This window comes from Rhinopithecus bieti, unplaced genomic scaffold (assembly GCF_001698545.2).
Source record: "Rhinopithecus bieti isolate Rb0 unplaced genomic scaffold, ASM169854v2 scaffold_2574, whole genome shotgun sequence".
Lineage (NCBI taxonomy): Eukaryota > Metazoa > Chordata > Mammalia > Primates > Cercopithecidae > Rhinopithecus > Rhinopithecus bieti.
In genome coordinates, this window is record NW_016804493.1 from 4,196,484 (window position 1) to 4,211,404 (window position 14,921).

Genomic DNA, 14,921 nt, shown 5'->3' on the forward strand with positions numbered 1-14,921 from the left:
CCTTCTCAATGGAACAACAAAGTATGGATGACAGCACATCTGTTTATTGCATGGTTTACTGAATATTTTAAACCCACTATTAAGATCTACTGCTCAGGAAAAAGGATTCCTTTCCAAATGTTACTGCCCATTAACAACGCACTCAGTCACCCAAGAGCTCTGATGGAGATGTACAGGAAGATTAATGTTGTTTTCGTGCCTGCCAACACAACATCCATTCTGCAGCCCACGGATTAAGGAGTAATTTTTGCTTTCAAGCCTTATTATTTAAGCAATACATTTTGTAAGGCTATAGCTGCCATCACTAGTGATTATTCTGATGGATCTTGACAGAGTAAATTGAAAACCTTCTGCAAAGGAGTCATCATTCTGCCTGTCATTAAGAACATTTGTGATTCATGGGAAGAGGTCAAAATATCAACATTAACAGGAGTTTGGAAGAAGTTGATTCCAATCCTCACGAATGATTTTCAGGGGTCCAAGACTTCAGTGGAGAAAGGAACTGCAAATGTGGTGGAAATAGCAAAAAGCTGGAATTAGAATTGCAGCCTGAAGATGTGGCTGAATTGGATAAGGAGTTGCTTCTTATGAGTGAGCCAAGAAAGTGACTTCTTCAGATGGCATCTACTCCTGTTGAAGATGCTGTGCACATTGTTGAAATGAAAGCAAAGGATTTAGAATATTACATACACTTAGCTGACAAAGCAGCAGCAGAGTTTGAGAGGACTGACTCTAGTTTTGAAAGAAGCTGTGCAGTGGGTAAAAAGTTATCCAACAGCATCACATGCTACAGAGAACTCTTTCATGAAAGGAAGAATCCATGGATGTGGCAAACTTCATTGTTGTCTTATTTTAAGAAATCTCCACAGCCACTTCAACCTTCAGCAACCACCACCCGGATCAGTCAGCACCCATCAACATTGAGGAAAGCCTTTCCACCAACAAAAACATTACAACTTGCTAAAGGGTTAGATGATCATTAGCATTTTTTTACAGCAAAGTTTTTTTAGTTAAGATGTTTACTTTTTTAGAGATAATGCTATTGCACCCTTAATAGAATACAGTATCGTGTAAACATAGCTTTTATATGTACTGGGAAACCAAAAAATTCATGTGACTTATATTATTGCAATATTTACTTTATTATAGTGCTCTAAAACCAAACCCGTAATATCTCTGATATCTCTGACACCTGAAAGGATGTCTGAAAGACATCAAACACAAAGTACACAGGAAAGGATTTTAGTGTGGGTGGCATCGTAATTAGAGTCACATAAAAGTGATCAGACACGATGGCATAATTTGTGTATTCACTAATGTGTAAACAATTCCATTTTAAGCATTTATCTCCACAGTCTCTATGCCTGTACTGGTAGATAGGTCAAAACAAAATAGTCAACTAAAGCACTCAGTGGAAAAATGAAGGAAATAATGTAAGATACATATGGGCCATAGTCAAAAGGTATAAATATGTATAATTAGATTATCAAAACCTGAAGTGATAAAGAATGGGGCATGGCAATATTTTAAAGACAGTAGCTGAGAATTTACAATACTCATGAAAGAAGTCAACCCACAGTTTCAAGAAGCTCTTTGAATCCCAAGCAGTATAAATAAGTAAAAGGACCTTAGGAAAGTCATGATCTAAAACATAATAAACAAACTTTTTTGTAAAGAATTAGATATTAAATCTGTTAGATTTTGAAGTTTACCTACAGCCTCTGTCACACGATCTTCTTTATGTTCTCAAAATTCTTTAAAATAAAATTAAAAAAAATCTTGGGTCGCCGGCTGTACAGTAACAGGCCCTAAACCATAGATTGCCATCCACTGTCTAGAATATTCAAGGCATAAATATTTGTAAGAGCCAAAAACTCATAGATTACCTAAAATCCCATCAATAGTAAAATAAGTAATTTGTAGTGTATGTTAAATTCATACAACGGAAATTCATACATAAATGAGAACGCAACTATATCCAAAAATATGGATAAGCCAAATCATAATGCTGCTTGAAAGACATCAGACACAAAGTACACAGGAAAGGATTTTAGTGTAGCTGGCATCCTAATTAGAGTCACATAAAAGTGATCAGACACAATAGCATAATTTGTATATTCACTTATATGTACACAATTCCATTTCAAGCATCTATCTTCACACTCCTTCAGATGTTCTCTACTGATTAATGTCCATGAAGTTAATCGGGGAATGGCTGTTTCTGCCTCCACCCACTGCTGATTATACCTTTCTCTGCATAAATATCTATGTTTCTCTCATGACATTCGAAAAGGAAAGCAATCAATGGCTGTTAATCTTTTATACCAGGGTAATAAAAATTCTCTCTGTAATCTTCAGCATGAGATGTTTTGATGCTCAAGTTAATTAACAATTTCAAGGAAAAACCCACTCATAACAGTTCCTAGATATAGGATTTAGGTGTCTGTCCTAGACTATAGTGCCCTTAGAATATAAAACATGTCAGGTCAAAATCTGTTTTTAAATATACCCTCAATATTACTAACTCTAAGGGGAAAAGAGCTTCATTCTTCAACCATGGACACCACAGAGTTAATCTGTGGCTCAGCTGCACACAAAGGTTATCCCAGAAAGTGGTATGTGTCTTACCTGGGGGTTAACTTCTTTATTGCAGCATTATTCTGATTGTCAGTAAAAATTCATTTACTAATAATTAAGGAAGCCTACCTGCAATCCTGAGACCTTTGCTTTTTCACCTTTCTTTTCATACACTTTCTCTTCTTTGGATACAAGCAGATACATGCAGAGATCAAACACAACACAAAGCCCCTTGATAAAAATGGCTGTCATTCTCCTGCTAGAATGACTTTCCCTCTTTCTCTACCAAAGGGCTGATATGATTTCCCCATCAAATATGTCAAATAAGTCTTTGAAGGCATCCATCATTTGCCAACATGAGGTCTGCCATTCAAGAGTGCTGCTTTCAAGAAGAAAGTAGAAACTTCTAGAGTTTTAATATAAAAAGCAGAGAGACCCTGAACATGCTATCTGAATCCTATCTGAATCTCAGTCTGGATTTGCATAAGATATAGAATATAGGAAAGCAGTTTCTACAACAGCTTTGAAATGGGGAAATATTCTTTAATTCCCAAAACAAGACTAACGGCTCCTTAAGCTCAGAAGTATGGAGTAAAAAGATGAACTCCATGAATTTAAATGTTATTCCTTACAGATTTTCAGTAAACTGGATCCTATAGGATTTTCTGATAACCTGTTTGAAGCAAAAGCTGTAAGCATCTCTGTTTGTTTTTTAACTAATCTGTATAGAAGGCAAGCCTATATTTAGAATCGGTCATTGGATATAGGAATAAAGATATTAAAATGGTCTAGAGACTTCTCAACAGCTAGATGTTTCATCTTACCATTTTTGTTCTTTATTTGTTTTATTTTCTTGAGATAAGGTCTCAATCTGTTGCCCAGGCTGGAGTGCAGCTGCATGATCACAGCTCACTGCAGCCTCAACCTCCCAGGCTCAAGTGATCCTCCCACCTCAGCTTCCTGAGAAGCTGGGACTATAGGCATGTGCCACTATGCTGGCTACTTTTTCCCATTTTTTGTAGAGATAGGGATTTCACTATGTTGTCTAGGCTGGCCTCAAACTCCTGGGCTCATGCGATCTCCCCACTTTGGACTCCCAAATTTCTGGTATGTGCCACGTGCCTGGCCTCATCTTACCACTTGTTAACAGGAAAGGCTAATTAAGAGCTGCCTCAGATAGTTGTTATACACAAGTCTCATTTCTGCTTAGCTACGATTCATCAGATACATTTCTTTCTGTGTACAAGAGCTTTCTGTCAGGAAGAATGGAGTTGGGTTTAGTAACCAGAGTTCAGATTGCTGTGTCTTCTACCTTTCCTAAAGGTCCTGAAATAAATAGATCAACTCCCCTTGCTGTTGTCCTCTTACATTTTCTAGCAGAAACTACTGAGAGACACATTATCTGAGATCCATATCAAGCACATAAAAGATTGAAAAAAATAATGCGATAAATGTAATTCTTAAATAACAGATAAATGATAAGTTCCAAATAGGCTAGAGTATGATTAACAAAAATTGAAAATAATCGAATATATGGGAGAAATACTACTGGTTTGTTTTGAGATGACAATAGGTCAATAGATTATTCAGAAAACATTCAAGGACTTCTGGTTGCTTGAGAATAAAGTAGTATGCATGCTCTATGAAAGCAAGCATTCAGATGATTATGTAGAAAAGATTACATATTTGAATAAGTAAAACAAATTCTATATATTGAAGAATTATAACAAAGTATCTTCATTCTATCTGTGTAATATTTACTCTTAATAGAATATATCTACATGAAACTAAATGTAATAATAGAAGAAGAGCTATAATATAAAAAGCAGTGACAGATATATATATACACACACATACATATGTGTGTATTCCTATTAAATATATATCTATTCTGTATTTATATATATTCCACATGTGCATGTATAATTTATTTAGAAGCAAACTGTACTTCTAAAACAATAATGAAATATTTTTATGATATCATAAAACATCAATATACTAAATGAAAAAAGGCCTACAAAAATCATTGCTTAAAAAAAAAAATGATTCAACCAGAAAAAATTATAAAATTTTGTTCACATCATATATGAACAAAGTATTTGTATATTATAAATATGTAAATATTTCATGAAAGCAGCCCTGCAAGAATCACTTAGTATATCAAATTATGCTCATTGTTCTTCTCTAGGTGGAAACTTTTTTAAATAATTTTATTTTCTATTAAAATTGACATTTATTATTTCTGTAATTAAAAGCAAAAGTTATAAAAAAAAAACCTTTGAAATCTTTCCTGAAGTGACTATGAAAGGCTAAAAAAAATGTGTCCCAATTTGTTCCTATTTTCTAAAGGATTTATCTATTCTTTTTGGTTCAAATTTACATAGATAATCACTTACATCTTCAAAAAAAATACTCTCTTTCAATATTTCACATTGTATTCGCTGGGGTTTTTTAGTATTTTATATTGTGTTTTCTCCTATTCAGCTACTTGCCTTCAAAAGAAGCAGGAAGAGGGGGAGGAGGAAGAGCTGCAGGTGGTGCCGTGTCACCTCTGAAAGCACCACCCTGGAGGCCCCGTGGTTTATAAGGACAGTAGTTAATAGTTTCTGTCATCAGAGAGGTCAGTGTGTTCTGTTCCCATATTGTTCAGTTCAATAGGCCTATTACTTGGAAATCAAGATGCATTATACCTATGATTACAAACATGTTTGGGGACGATGACATTCTAGATAACTCTCCAACCACAGAGTGCAAGAAAGTTTCCCAAGCTAGAGTTTTTTCATTAAATGTGCACATTTATTTGCATTTACACTGCCATTGCGTTCCTGAATCCTATAGTTTGGCTCCCCAAAGATGAACAGAGGACATAAAGATTACATAACGTAATAGGAACTCTAAGGAAAAGTAAGGTTGAGTTAGTGTGCACGACAGTAGCAGCAGGCCACACCACCACTGTTTGAAGTCAGCCACTTCTTTGTCAACAACTGAACATCAAGTGTGTTTTATCGGAGAAAAATGGAAACTCTTCTTGGATGCTTTTCCAATCAGTCAATACCAAGCACATTTATCGAATAGCATCTATATATGTGCCAGCCACTGTTGCTGGTGCAGTCACTTATGGTGAATTATTCTATCTCTGTAACATGTTATTTGGAGGCAAATTGGCACTATTCACAAAGAACTTCGGGCTTAATTAGCATCTAAAAATTTTAAATACCCATAATTGTATATGGCCAAGAATACTACCCATGGTTCATTTGCATGTTGCTCCTATTGTCCCTAAAATGTGAGGACACTTAACAATAACTACTTTATGCCACATGATGTTGCACACTAAACTGAGAGCAAAGATCACTCAGCACTGATGCAACTTGGCATTGAGGACTTTTAAGGTCAGAATGAACCACTAGACAGTGTAACACCCTTTCATCCCATACCCATGAACGTCCCTTCTGAGCCTGCCTCCTGCCCAAGCTCTTGCAGCTTCATCCCAGAGCTGCCTGGCTCCATTATCTCGGTCCTAGGTAGCTGTTAAAAGAATCATTCTTCAGAGGCTCAAAGGACTCATGGGTTATATCCAACAGGCCAACTGCATTTCAAATATTAAAAAATCTTGTGCACTCTGATCAAATTGATATTTTCTCCCTCCCTACACATCAGTAGCACTAAAAATGAAGTTATTTCCGTCTTGAGATTCTGAACCTCATTGTCCTTTAACATAACAGCACTTTCATTAAATCCTTCCTCAGGTTCATTGACTGCCTTCTATTAAAGTACTTTAACCTTGTTTTCTTTTTTTTTTTTTAACTATAAATAAAACAGTTACCCAAATCCTAACTCTGAGGAATTTCAATCGTTCTCCAGCACTTTCATCTTGCAACTCTGTGTCATATTGTAAAAAAGAAAATGAATTAATGCTCTGTAAGGGAAGATTTGCCCTTCAAAGGAAAACTATACATTGTCTACACATAAGCAGAATTATGATTCTATGGAAGATATTTTACATATCTGTAAGCTGTAGATAACTGATAGTGATGCAAAATAATTATTGTCTGTAGAAATTCTGCTGAGTCAATTGACTTTCCTCCCTTCTGTGGAGAAGCTAGGATTCTCTTTTGAACCTATTAAACATCTACTTAGTTCCTTAGTTAATTAATGAGTTAAATAAAAGCTTTAACAACTCTCTTATATCTGTATGGGAGTCATGATTTTCCCTTTTTTTGAAAATTATCATTTAACAGCTGCAAATAAGGAAAAATAAGCATAACTAGGGTATTACACAGGGGAGTGATAAAATGAGATGATGAAAAGGACATATCCAGCAAAAGGGGATCTCATGCTCTTCAAAGCATGAACGTGACATAAATTTGGAGGAATGAAAATGAAAAAGCATTCAATAATTTTCTCTGAAAGTAATATCACTTTTACATTCATATTGGAGAGTCTTGACAGAAGGGATTAAAGTGTGGTGGTTACTTTGTGAAACCATTGTCAAAGTAAAATTGCATCAGACAAAGTTAAACAGGTAAGGAAGATTTTACTTAAGTCTATTGTAATGGGAAAGAGAGACCAGTACTAACCCAGCTCTGCTGAAACAATACATGGCAAGTTTTTAAAAGCTGAGATGTGGGATATCATAAGGCCTTCTGCCTCTTACCCAAAGAAAAAGTAAACTTTCTCTTATCTTCATGACAAGAGGTAGTTTTACAACCTGGAGCAAGAGTCTCACTGAAGTTTAGGCTCCTACCCTCCCCCTACTCCACAGAGACTGGAAGATAAGGCTACTATCTTCCTTGATGATTACATTTCAAAGGAATGACTCCCAGATCCTTAAGAAAGGCAATCCTTGATTGTAAAACTGGCAAGAGGCTGGGAGAAGATTTACATCTCAAAGAGGTAGATCAAGAATTGATTGCAAGTTTTCTAAATTAAATGCTCTAGGAAAAGCGAGGTCAGGGGCCTAGAAAGAGAAAGAAATCTCTCTCATTAAGACCATCTTGGTCAAGATTCATATCATCTTCATCTTATTTGTTATTTCACTAAAACTTTAAGTTAGCAAAGCCTTTCTCCTAAGTCACTTCGTTTTAATTTCCATAAGCATTAATATTCATTTTGCAGATGAATTAACTAAGAGTGAGAAAGGCCAAGTCACTGGCCATAGGTCTCAAGTTTTTAAAAGTAACATGCAAGACTTAAACCCAGTTTCCCGACTTTTGGTTCAGTGCATTTAAAATGCCAGTTATATGCTGCTGACGCAACCCCAACTCCACAATGCTGAGCTCAATTACAAAATTATTGGAGTTTCCCAAATAATGCATTTGAGATTAATAGAAAATCATGAGTGTGGCATCTAGAAGACAAGTTGTGACAGCTTTGTGGGGTGCCTGTGCTGAAAATAGGGCAATCAAGGAGATAAACGGAGTGAGGTCTCAGGGTTTTAAACACATGGGTAGTTTCTGTTTCCTGGTTATACTATGATTGTTGCATCCAGAGGCACAGTCAGGGTCTTGAAGGGGCATTCAAGTTGCAGTAGGCTAAATAATGCCCCTTCAAAAGCTATCCAGGCATTAACTCCTGAAATCTGTGAATGTTGTCTTATGTGGCTGAAAAGGGGTCTTTGTCTATGTGACCAAGTTAAGGATCTTGAGATGGGGAAATGATCCTGGATTATCCAGGTGAGCTCTAAATGCAATCACATGTATCCTTTTTACAGGAAGGCCAAGGGATATTTTACACAGAGAGGAGGTGATGTTAAGATGAAGTAGAGAGATATTTGGAGATCCTAGCCTTAAGGACTGGAGGTATGCAACCAGAAGTCAAGGAATACCAGTATCCACTAGAAGCTGGAAGAGACAAGGAAATTATTCCTAGGTCCCCCAGGAACTCCAGGATGAGTGCAGCATTGCTGACACCTTGATTTTGACCCAGGATACTGATTTCAGACTCTGGGCTCCAGAACTGTAACAGAATAAATTTCTGATGTTTTCAGTCACCAGGTTTGTGGTCACTTGCTACAGCAGCCACCAGAAACAAATGCAGATTTGGTACCAGGAAGTGGTGTGCTGCTGTATTAAATACCTAAAAATGTGAAAGTGGCTGTGGAATTTGGTGATGGACAGAGCCTGGAAGCATTTTTGAGGCACACGATAGATAGGTTGCTTTAAACAGACTATTAGTAGAAATATGGACATTAAAGGCACAATTGCTGAGAGCTCAGAAAGAAGTGAGAAGCACAGTAGAGAAATCCTCTATCATCTTAGAGCAGGGATCCCCACCTCCAGGCTGCAGACCGGTACCAGCCGGTGGCCTGTTAGGAATCAGGGCACATAGCAGGAGGTAAACAGCGTGTGAGCCAGCATTACCACCTGAACTCTGCCTCCTGTCACATCAGCGTCAGCATTAGATTCTCACAGGAGTGCAAACCATATTGTGAACTGTGCATGCAAGGGATCTAGGTCGTGTGCTCCTTGTGAGGATCTAATGCCTGGTGATCTGAGGTGGAACAGTTTCATCCCAAAACCATCCACCACCCCTATTCCATGGGGAAAAAAAAATGTCTTCTATAAAACCAGTCCCTGGTGTCAAAAAGGTTGAGGACTGCTGTCTTGGAGAACGCGTATATTGCCAGAAGCAGATTAGTAGAAATATGAACAGTAAAGATGCTGCTCAGAGGGCTCAGAAGAATATGAGAAAAGTGTTATTAGAAATTAAAAGAAAAGTGATCTTTGTTATATAGTGACAGGGAGCTTCATTGAATTGTGACCTACCATTGTATGGAAAGCAGAACTTATAAGTGATAAACTTCGGTATTTAACTGAGGAGATTTCTAAGTGAAGTATTGAAGATGCAGGCTGGTTTCTTGTGTTGTTTACACTAAAATGCTAGAAGAAAGAGATAAATGAAGAAAGAATCATTAAGCAAAAAGAGCCAGGACTAGATGATTTGAGAAATTCTCAGCCTATCCAACCGCAAAAGATGTTAAAATTAGCAGATCATTGTTAATAACGTGTGCTCTGGAGAGAAGGCCCTGGGTAAGGCCAAAAAACTTTCTGTCCACTGAAGATAAAACTGATAATATTTTATGATTGATTGTATATAGTTTGGGAGAGAGAAGGGTTGAGGACTAGCTCAAGGTTTGGGATTGGAATAACTGAAAGGAAAGAGCTGACACTTCCTGAGATAGGTTTACAGGGGAAAAAAACACACACACAGGAGTTCATTTTTTATCATGAAAAGATTGATATTTCTATTTGTTAAAAGTGGAGACTTTGTCAAAACCACAATGGGATACCACCTCACACCAGTCAGAGTGGCTATTACTAAAAAGTCAAAAAATAATAATAACAACAGATGCTAGCGAGGCTGCAAAGAAAAAGAAATGCTTATGTACTGTTGGAAGGAATGTAAATTAGTTCAACCATTGTGGAAAACAGTGTGGTGATTCCTCAAAGCCATAAAAACAGAAATACCATTTAACCCAGCAACCTCATTACTGGGTATATACCCAAAGTCATATAAATTGTTATAAAGACACATGCACACGTACGTTCAGTGCAGCATTATTCACAATAGGAAAGACATGGAATCAACCTAAATGCCCAGAAATGGTAGACTAGATAAAGAAAATGTGGTACATATACACCATGGAATACTACACAGCCATGAAAAAGAACAAGATCACGTCCTTTGCAGGAACATGGATGGCACTGGAGGCTGTTATTCTTAGCAAATTAACACAGGGACAGAAACCCAAATACAGCATGTTCTCACTTATAAGTGGGAGCTAAAAGATGAGAACACATGGAAACATAGAGGGGAACAAGACACACTCGGGCCTATCAGAGGGTGGAGGTTGGTTGGAGGGGATCAGGAAAAATAACTAATAGATAGTAGGCTTAATACCTGGGTGATGAAATAGTCTGCACAACAAAACTCCAGGACACAAGTTTACCCATGTAACTAACACCTGTACATGTACCCCTGAACCTAAAATAAAAGATAAACAAAAACAAAATCACAGTTTCCAAGAGAAATAATAATAAATAAAAAGTGTCCTTTAACGCCCCCAAAAGATTATACCAGCTCACCAGCAATGGATTCAAACCAAGATGAAATCTGAATTGTCAGAAAAAGAATTCAGAAGGCTGATTATTAAGCTAATCAAGGAGGTACCAGAGAAAGGTGAAGTCCAACTTTAAAAAGTCAAAACTGTAATACAGGATATGAAAGGAAGGTTCTTCAGTGAAATTGATGCATAAATAAAAAACAATCACAACTTCTGGAAATCAAGGACACACTTAGGGAAATGCCAAACACATTGGAAAGTCTTAGCAATACAATCAAACAAGCAGAAGAAAGAACTTCAGAGCTTAATGACAAGACTTTTGAATTAACCCCATCTATTGGAGACAAAGAAAAAAAGAATTTTTAAAAATGAACAAAGCCTCCAAGAAGTTTGGGGCTATGTTAAACGTCCAAACCTAAGAATAATTGGTGTTCCTGAGGAAGAAGAGAAATCTGAAAGTGTGGAAAACATATTTGAGGGAATAATCGAGGAAAACTTTCCTGACCTTGCTAGAGACCTAGACATCCAAATACAAGAGGCTCAAAGAACACCTGGGAAATTTATCACAAAAACATCATTGCCTAGGCACATAGTCATCAGGTTATCTAAAGTCAAGACAAAGGAAAGGATCTGAAGAGCTGTGAGGCAAAAGCAAGAGGTAACCTATAAAGGAAAACCTATCAGATTAACAGCAGATTTCTCAGCAAAAACCCTACAAGCTAGAAAGGACTGGGGTCCTATTTTTGCTTCCTTAAACAAACCAATTATCAACCAAGAATTTTGTATCCAGCAAAACTAAGCTTCATAAATGAAGGAAAGATATAGTCTTTTCCAGACAAACAAATGCTGAACAAATTTGCCACTACCAAGCCAGAACTACAGGAACTGTTAAAAGTGGCGCTAAATCTTGAAACACATCTTCAAAATACACCAAAATAGGATCTCCTTAAAGCATAAATATCACAGTACCTATATAACAATAACACAACAGAAAAAAAAAAAAAAAGAAAAAAACAAGATATTTAGGCAACAAATAGCATGATGAATAGAATACTAACATTAAATGTAAATGGTCTAAATGCTCCACTTAAAATATACAGAATGGCAGAATAGACAAAAATTCACCAATCAAGTTTCTGCTGTCTTCAGGAGACACGTAACACATAATGACTCATATAAACTTAAGGTAAAGGGGTGGAAAAGGATATTCCATGCAAATAGACACCAAAAGAAAGCAGGAGTAGCTATTCCTATATCAGAAAAATCAAACTTTAAAGCAACAGCAGTTTAAAAAAACAAAAAGGGACATTATATAATGATAAAAGGACTAGTCCAATAAGGAAAATATCGCAATTCTAAATATATATGCACCTAACACTGGAGCTCCCAAATTTATAAAACAATTACTACTAGACCTAAGAAATGCAATAAATGGCAACACAATAATAGTGGGGGACTTCAGTACTCCACTGACAACACCAGACAGGTCATCAAGACAGAAACTCAACAAAGAAACAACAAAGAAACTATGCCCTACAACAAATGGACTTAACAAATATTTACAGAATGTTCTACCCAACAACTGCAGAATATACATTCTATTCATCAGCACATGGAACATTCTTCAAGATAGAACATATGATAGGCCACAAAACAAGTCTCAGTAAATTTAAGAAAATTGAAATTGGCCGGGCGCGGTGGCTCAAGCCTGTAATCCCAGCACTTTGGGAGGCCGAGACGGGCGGATCACAAGGTCAGGAGATCGAGACCATCCTGGCTAACACGGTGAAACCCCGTCTCTACTAAAAATACAAAAAAAAAAAAAACTAGCTGGGCGAGGTGGCGGGCGCCTGTAGTCCCAGCTACTCTGGAGGCTGAGGCCGGAGAATGGCGTAAACCCAGGAGGCGGAGCTTGCAGTGAGCTGAGATCCAGCCACTGCACTCCAGCCTAGGTGACAGAGCGAGACTCCGCCTCAAAAAAAAAAAAAAAAAAAAAAAAATTGAAATTATATTAAGTACTCTCTCAGACCACAGTAAAATAAAATTGGAAATCAACTCCAAAAGGAACCCTCAAAAAACCATGCAAATACATGGAAATTTAAAGTAAACCTGCTTCCTGAATGAACTTTGCGGTAACAATGAAATCAGATGGAAATTAAACATTATTTGAACTGAACAATAATAGTTGACACAACCTATCAAAACCTCTGCGGATACAGCAAAAGTGTTGCTAGAGGAAGTTCATAGCCCATTAAATACGTCCATCAAAAAGTCTGAAAGAGCCGGCGCGGGTGGCTCAAGCCTGTATCCCAGCACCTTTGGGAGGACGAGACGGGCCGGATCACAAGCGGGTCAGGAGATCAAACCATCCTGGCAACACGGGAAACCCTGTCTCTACTAAAAACTACAAAAAACTAGCCGGGCAGAGGTGGCAGGCGCCTTGTAGTCCCAGCTACTCGCGCGAGGCTGAGGCAGGAGAATGGCGTGAGCCCCGGGAAGCGGAGCTCTCCAGTGAGCTGAGATCCGCGCCACTGCCACTCCAGGCCCCCCCGGGCGACAGAGCGAGACTCCGCTCACCCAAAAAAAAAAAAAAAAAAAAAAAAAAAAGTTCTGCAAAGAGCACAAATAGACAATCTAAGGTCACACCTCAAGGAACTGCAGAAACAAGAACAATTCAAGTCCAACCCCAGCAGAAGAAAAGAAATAACGAAGATTAGATCAGAACAAAATGATATTGAAACCAAAAAAAATACAAAAAAAAATGAAACGAAAAGCTGGTTCTTTGAAAAGATAAATAAAATTGATAGATCATTAGCAAAATTAATCAAGAAAAGAAGGGAGAAGCTTCAAATAAGCTCAATTGGGAGATATTACAACTGAAACCACAGAAATACAAAAGATTATTCAAGGCTACTATGAACACCTTTATACACATAAACTAGAAAACCTAGAGGAGATGGATGAATTCCTGGAAATATACGACCCTCCAAGATTAAAACAGAAAAATATAGTACCTCTGAACAGACCAGTAACAAGCAGTGAGATTGAAATGGTCATTTTAAAGTTGCCAATAAAAAATGTCCTGGACCAGATGGATTCACAGCTAAATTCTATCAGACATTCAAAGAATTGGTACCAATCCTACTGACACTATTCCACAAGATAGACAAAGAGGGAATCCTCCCTAAATCATTCTATGAAGCCAGTATCATCCAAATACCAAAACAGGGAAAGACGTAACAAAAAAAGAAAACTATAGACCAATATCCCTAATGAACATAAATGCAAAAATTCTTAACAAAATACTAGCTAACCGAATCCAACAGCATACCAAAAAGATAATCCATCATGATAAAATGAGTTTCATATCAGGGATGCAGGGATGGTTTAACATATGTAAGCCAATAAATGTCATACACCACATAAACAGAATTAAAAGCAAAAATCACATGATCATCTCAACAGATGCAGAAAAAGAATTTGACAAAATCCAGCATCCTTTTATGATTAAAACCCTCAGCAAAATCAGTGTAGAAGGGACATGCTTTAAGGTTGTAAAAGTCATCTACGAAAAACACAGCTAACATTATACTGAATGGGGAAAAGTTGAAAGCATTCCCTCTGAGAACTGGAATGAGACAAGGATGCCCACATTCACCACCTCTATTCAACATAGTACTGGAAGTCCTAGCCAGAATAATCAGACAAGAGAAAAAAATAAAGGGCATGCAAACTGGTAAAAAGGAAGTCAAACTCTCACTGTTTGCTGATGATATGATTGTATACTTAGAAAACCCTAAAGACTCATCCAAAAAGCTCCCAGAACTGGTAAATAAATTCATGAAAGTTTCAGGATACAAAATTAATGTCCACAAATCAGAAGCTCTGCTATACATCAACAGTGATCAAGCTGAGATTCAAATCAAGAACTCAACCCCTTTCACGACAGCTGCCAAAAAAAAAAAAAAAAAGGTACTGAGGAATATACCTAACCAAGGATGCAAAAGACCTCTACAAGGAAAACTGCAAAACACTGCTGAAAGAAATCAAAGATGACACAAACAAATGGAAACACATCTCATATTCATAGATGGCTAGAATCAATACTGCAAAAATGACCATACTACCAAAAGCAATCTACAAATTCAATTCAATTCCCGTCAAAATACCATCATCATTCTTCACAGAACTAGAAAAAAATCCTAAAATTTATATGGAACCAAGAAAAAAAAGAATCTGCATAGCCAAAGCAAGACTAAGCAAAAAGAACAAATCCGGA

At 37.1% G+C, this 14,921-nt stretch overlaps 1 long non-coding RNA gene across 3 annotated transcripts in view; it reads left to right on the plus strand.

Moving 5' to 3' along the window:
- LOC108527409 (uncharacterized) overlaps positions 1-14,921 on the plus strand; it is a 28,448-nt gene that overhangs the window by 8,574 nt on the left and 4,953 nt on the right. For 2 of the 3 annotated variants that reach the window (XR_001884802.1, XR_001884800.1), the window contains one exon: positions 5,062-5,197. This is a non-coding gene — a long non-coding RNA (uncharacterized LOC108527409). Of the gene's footprint in view, positions 1-5,061; positions 5,198-8,290; positions 8,379-14,921 lie in introns of all 3 variants that reach the window. The other variant, XR_001884801.1, reaches the window with a different exon arrangement.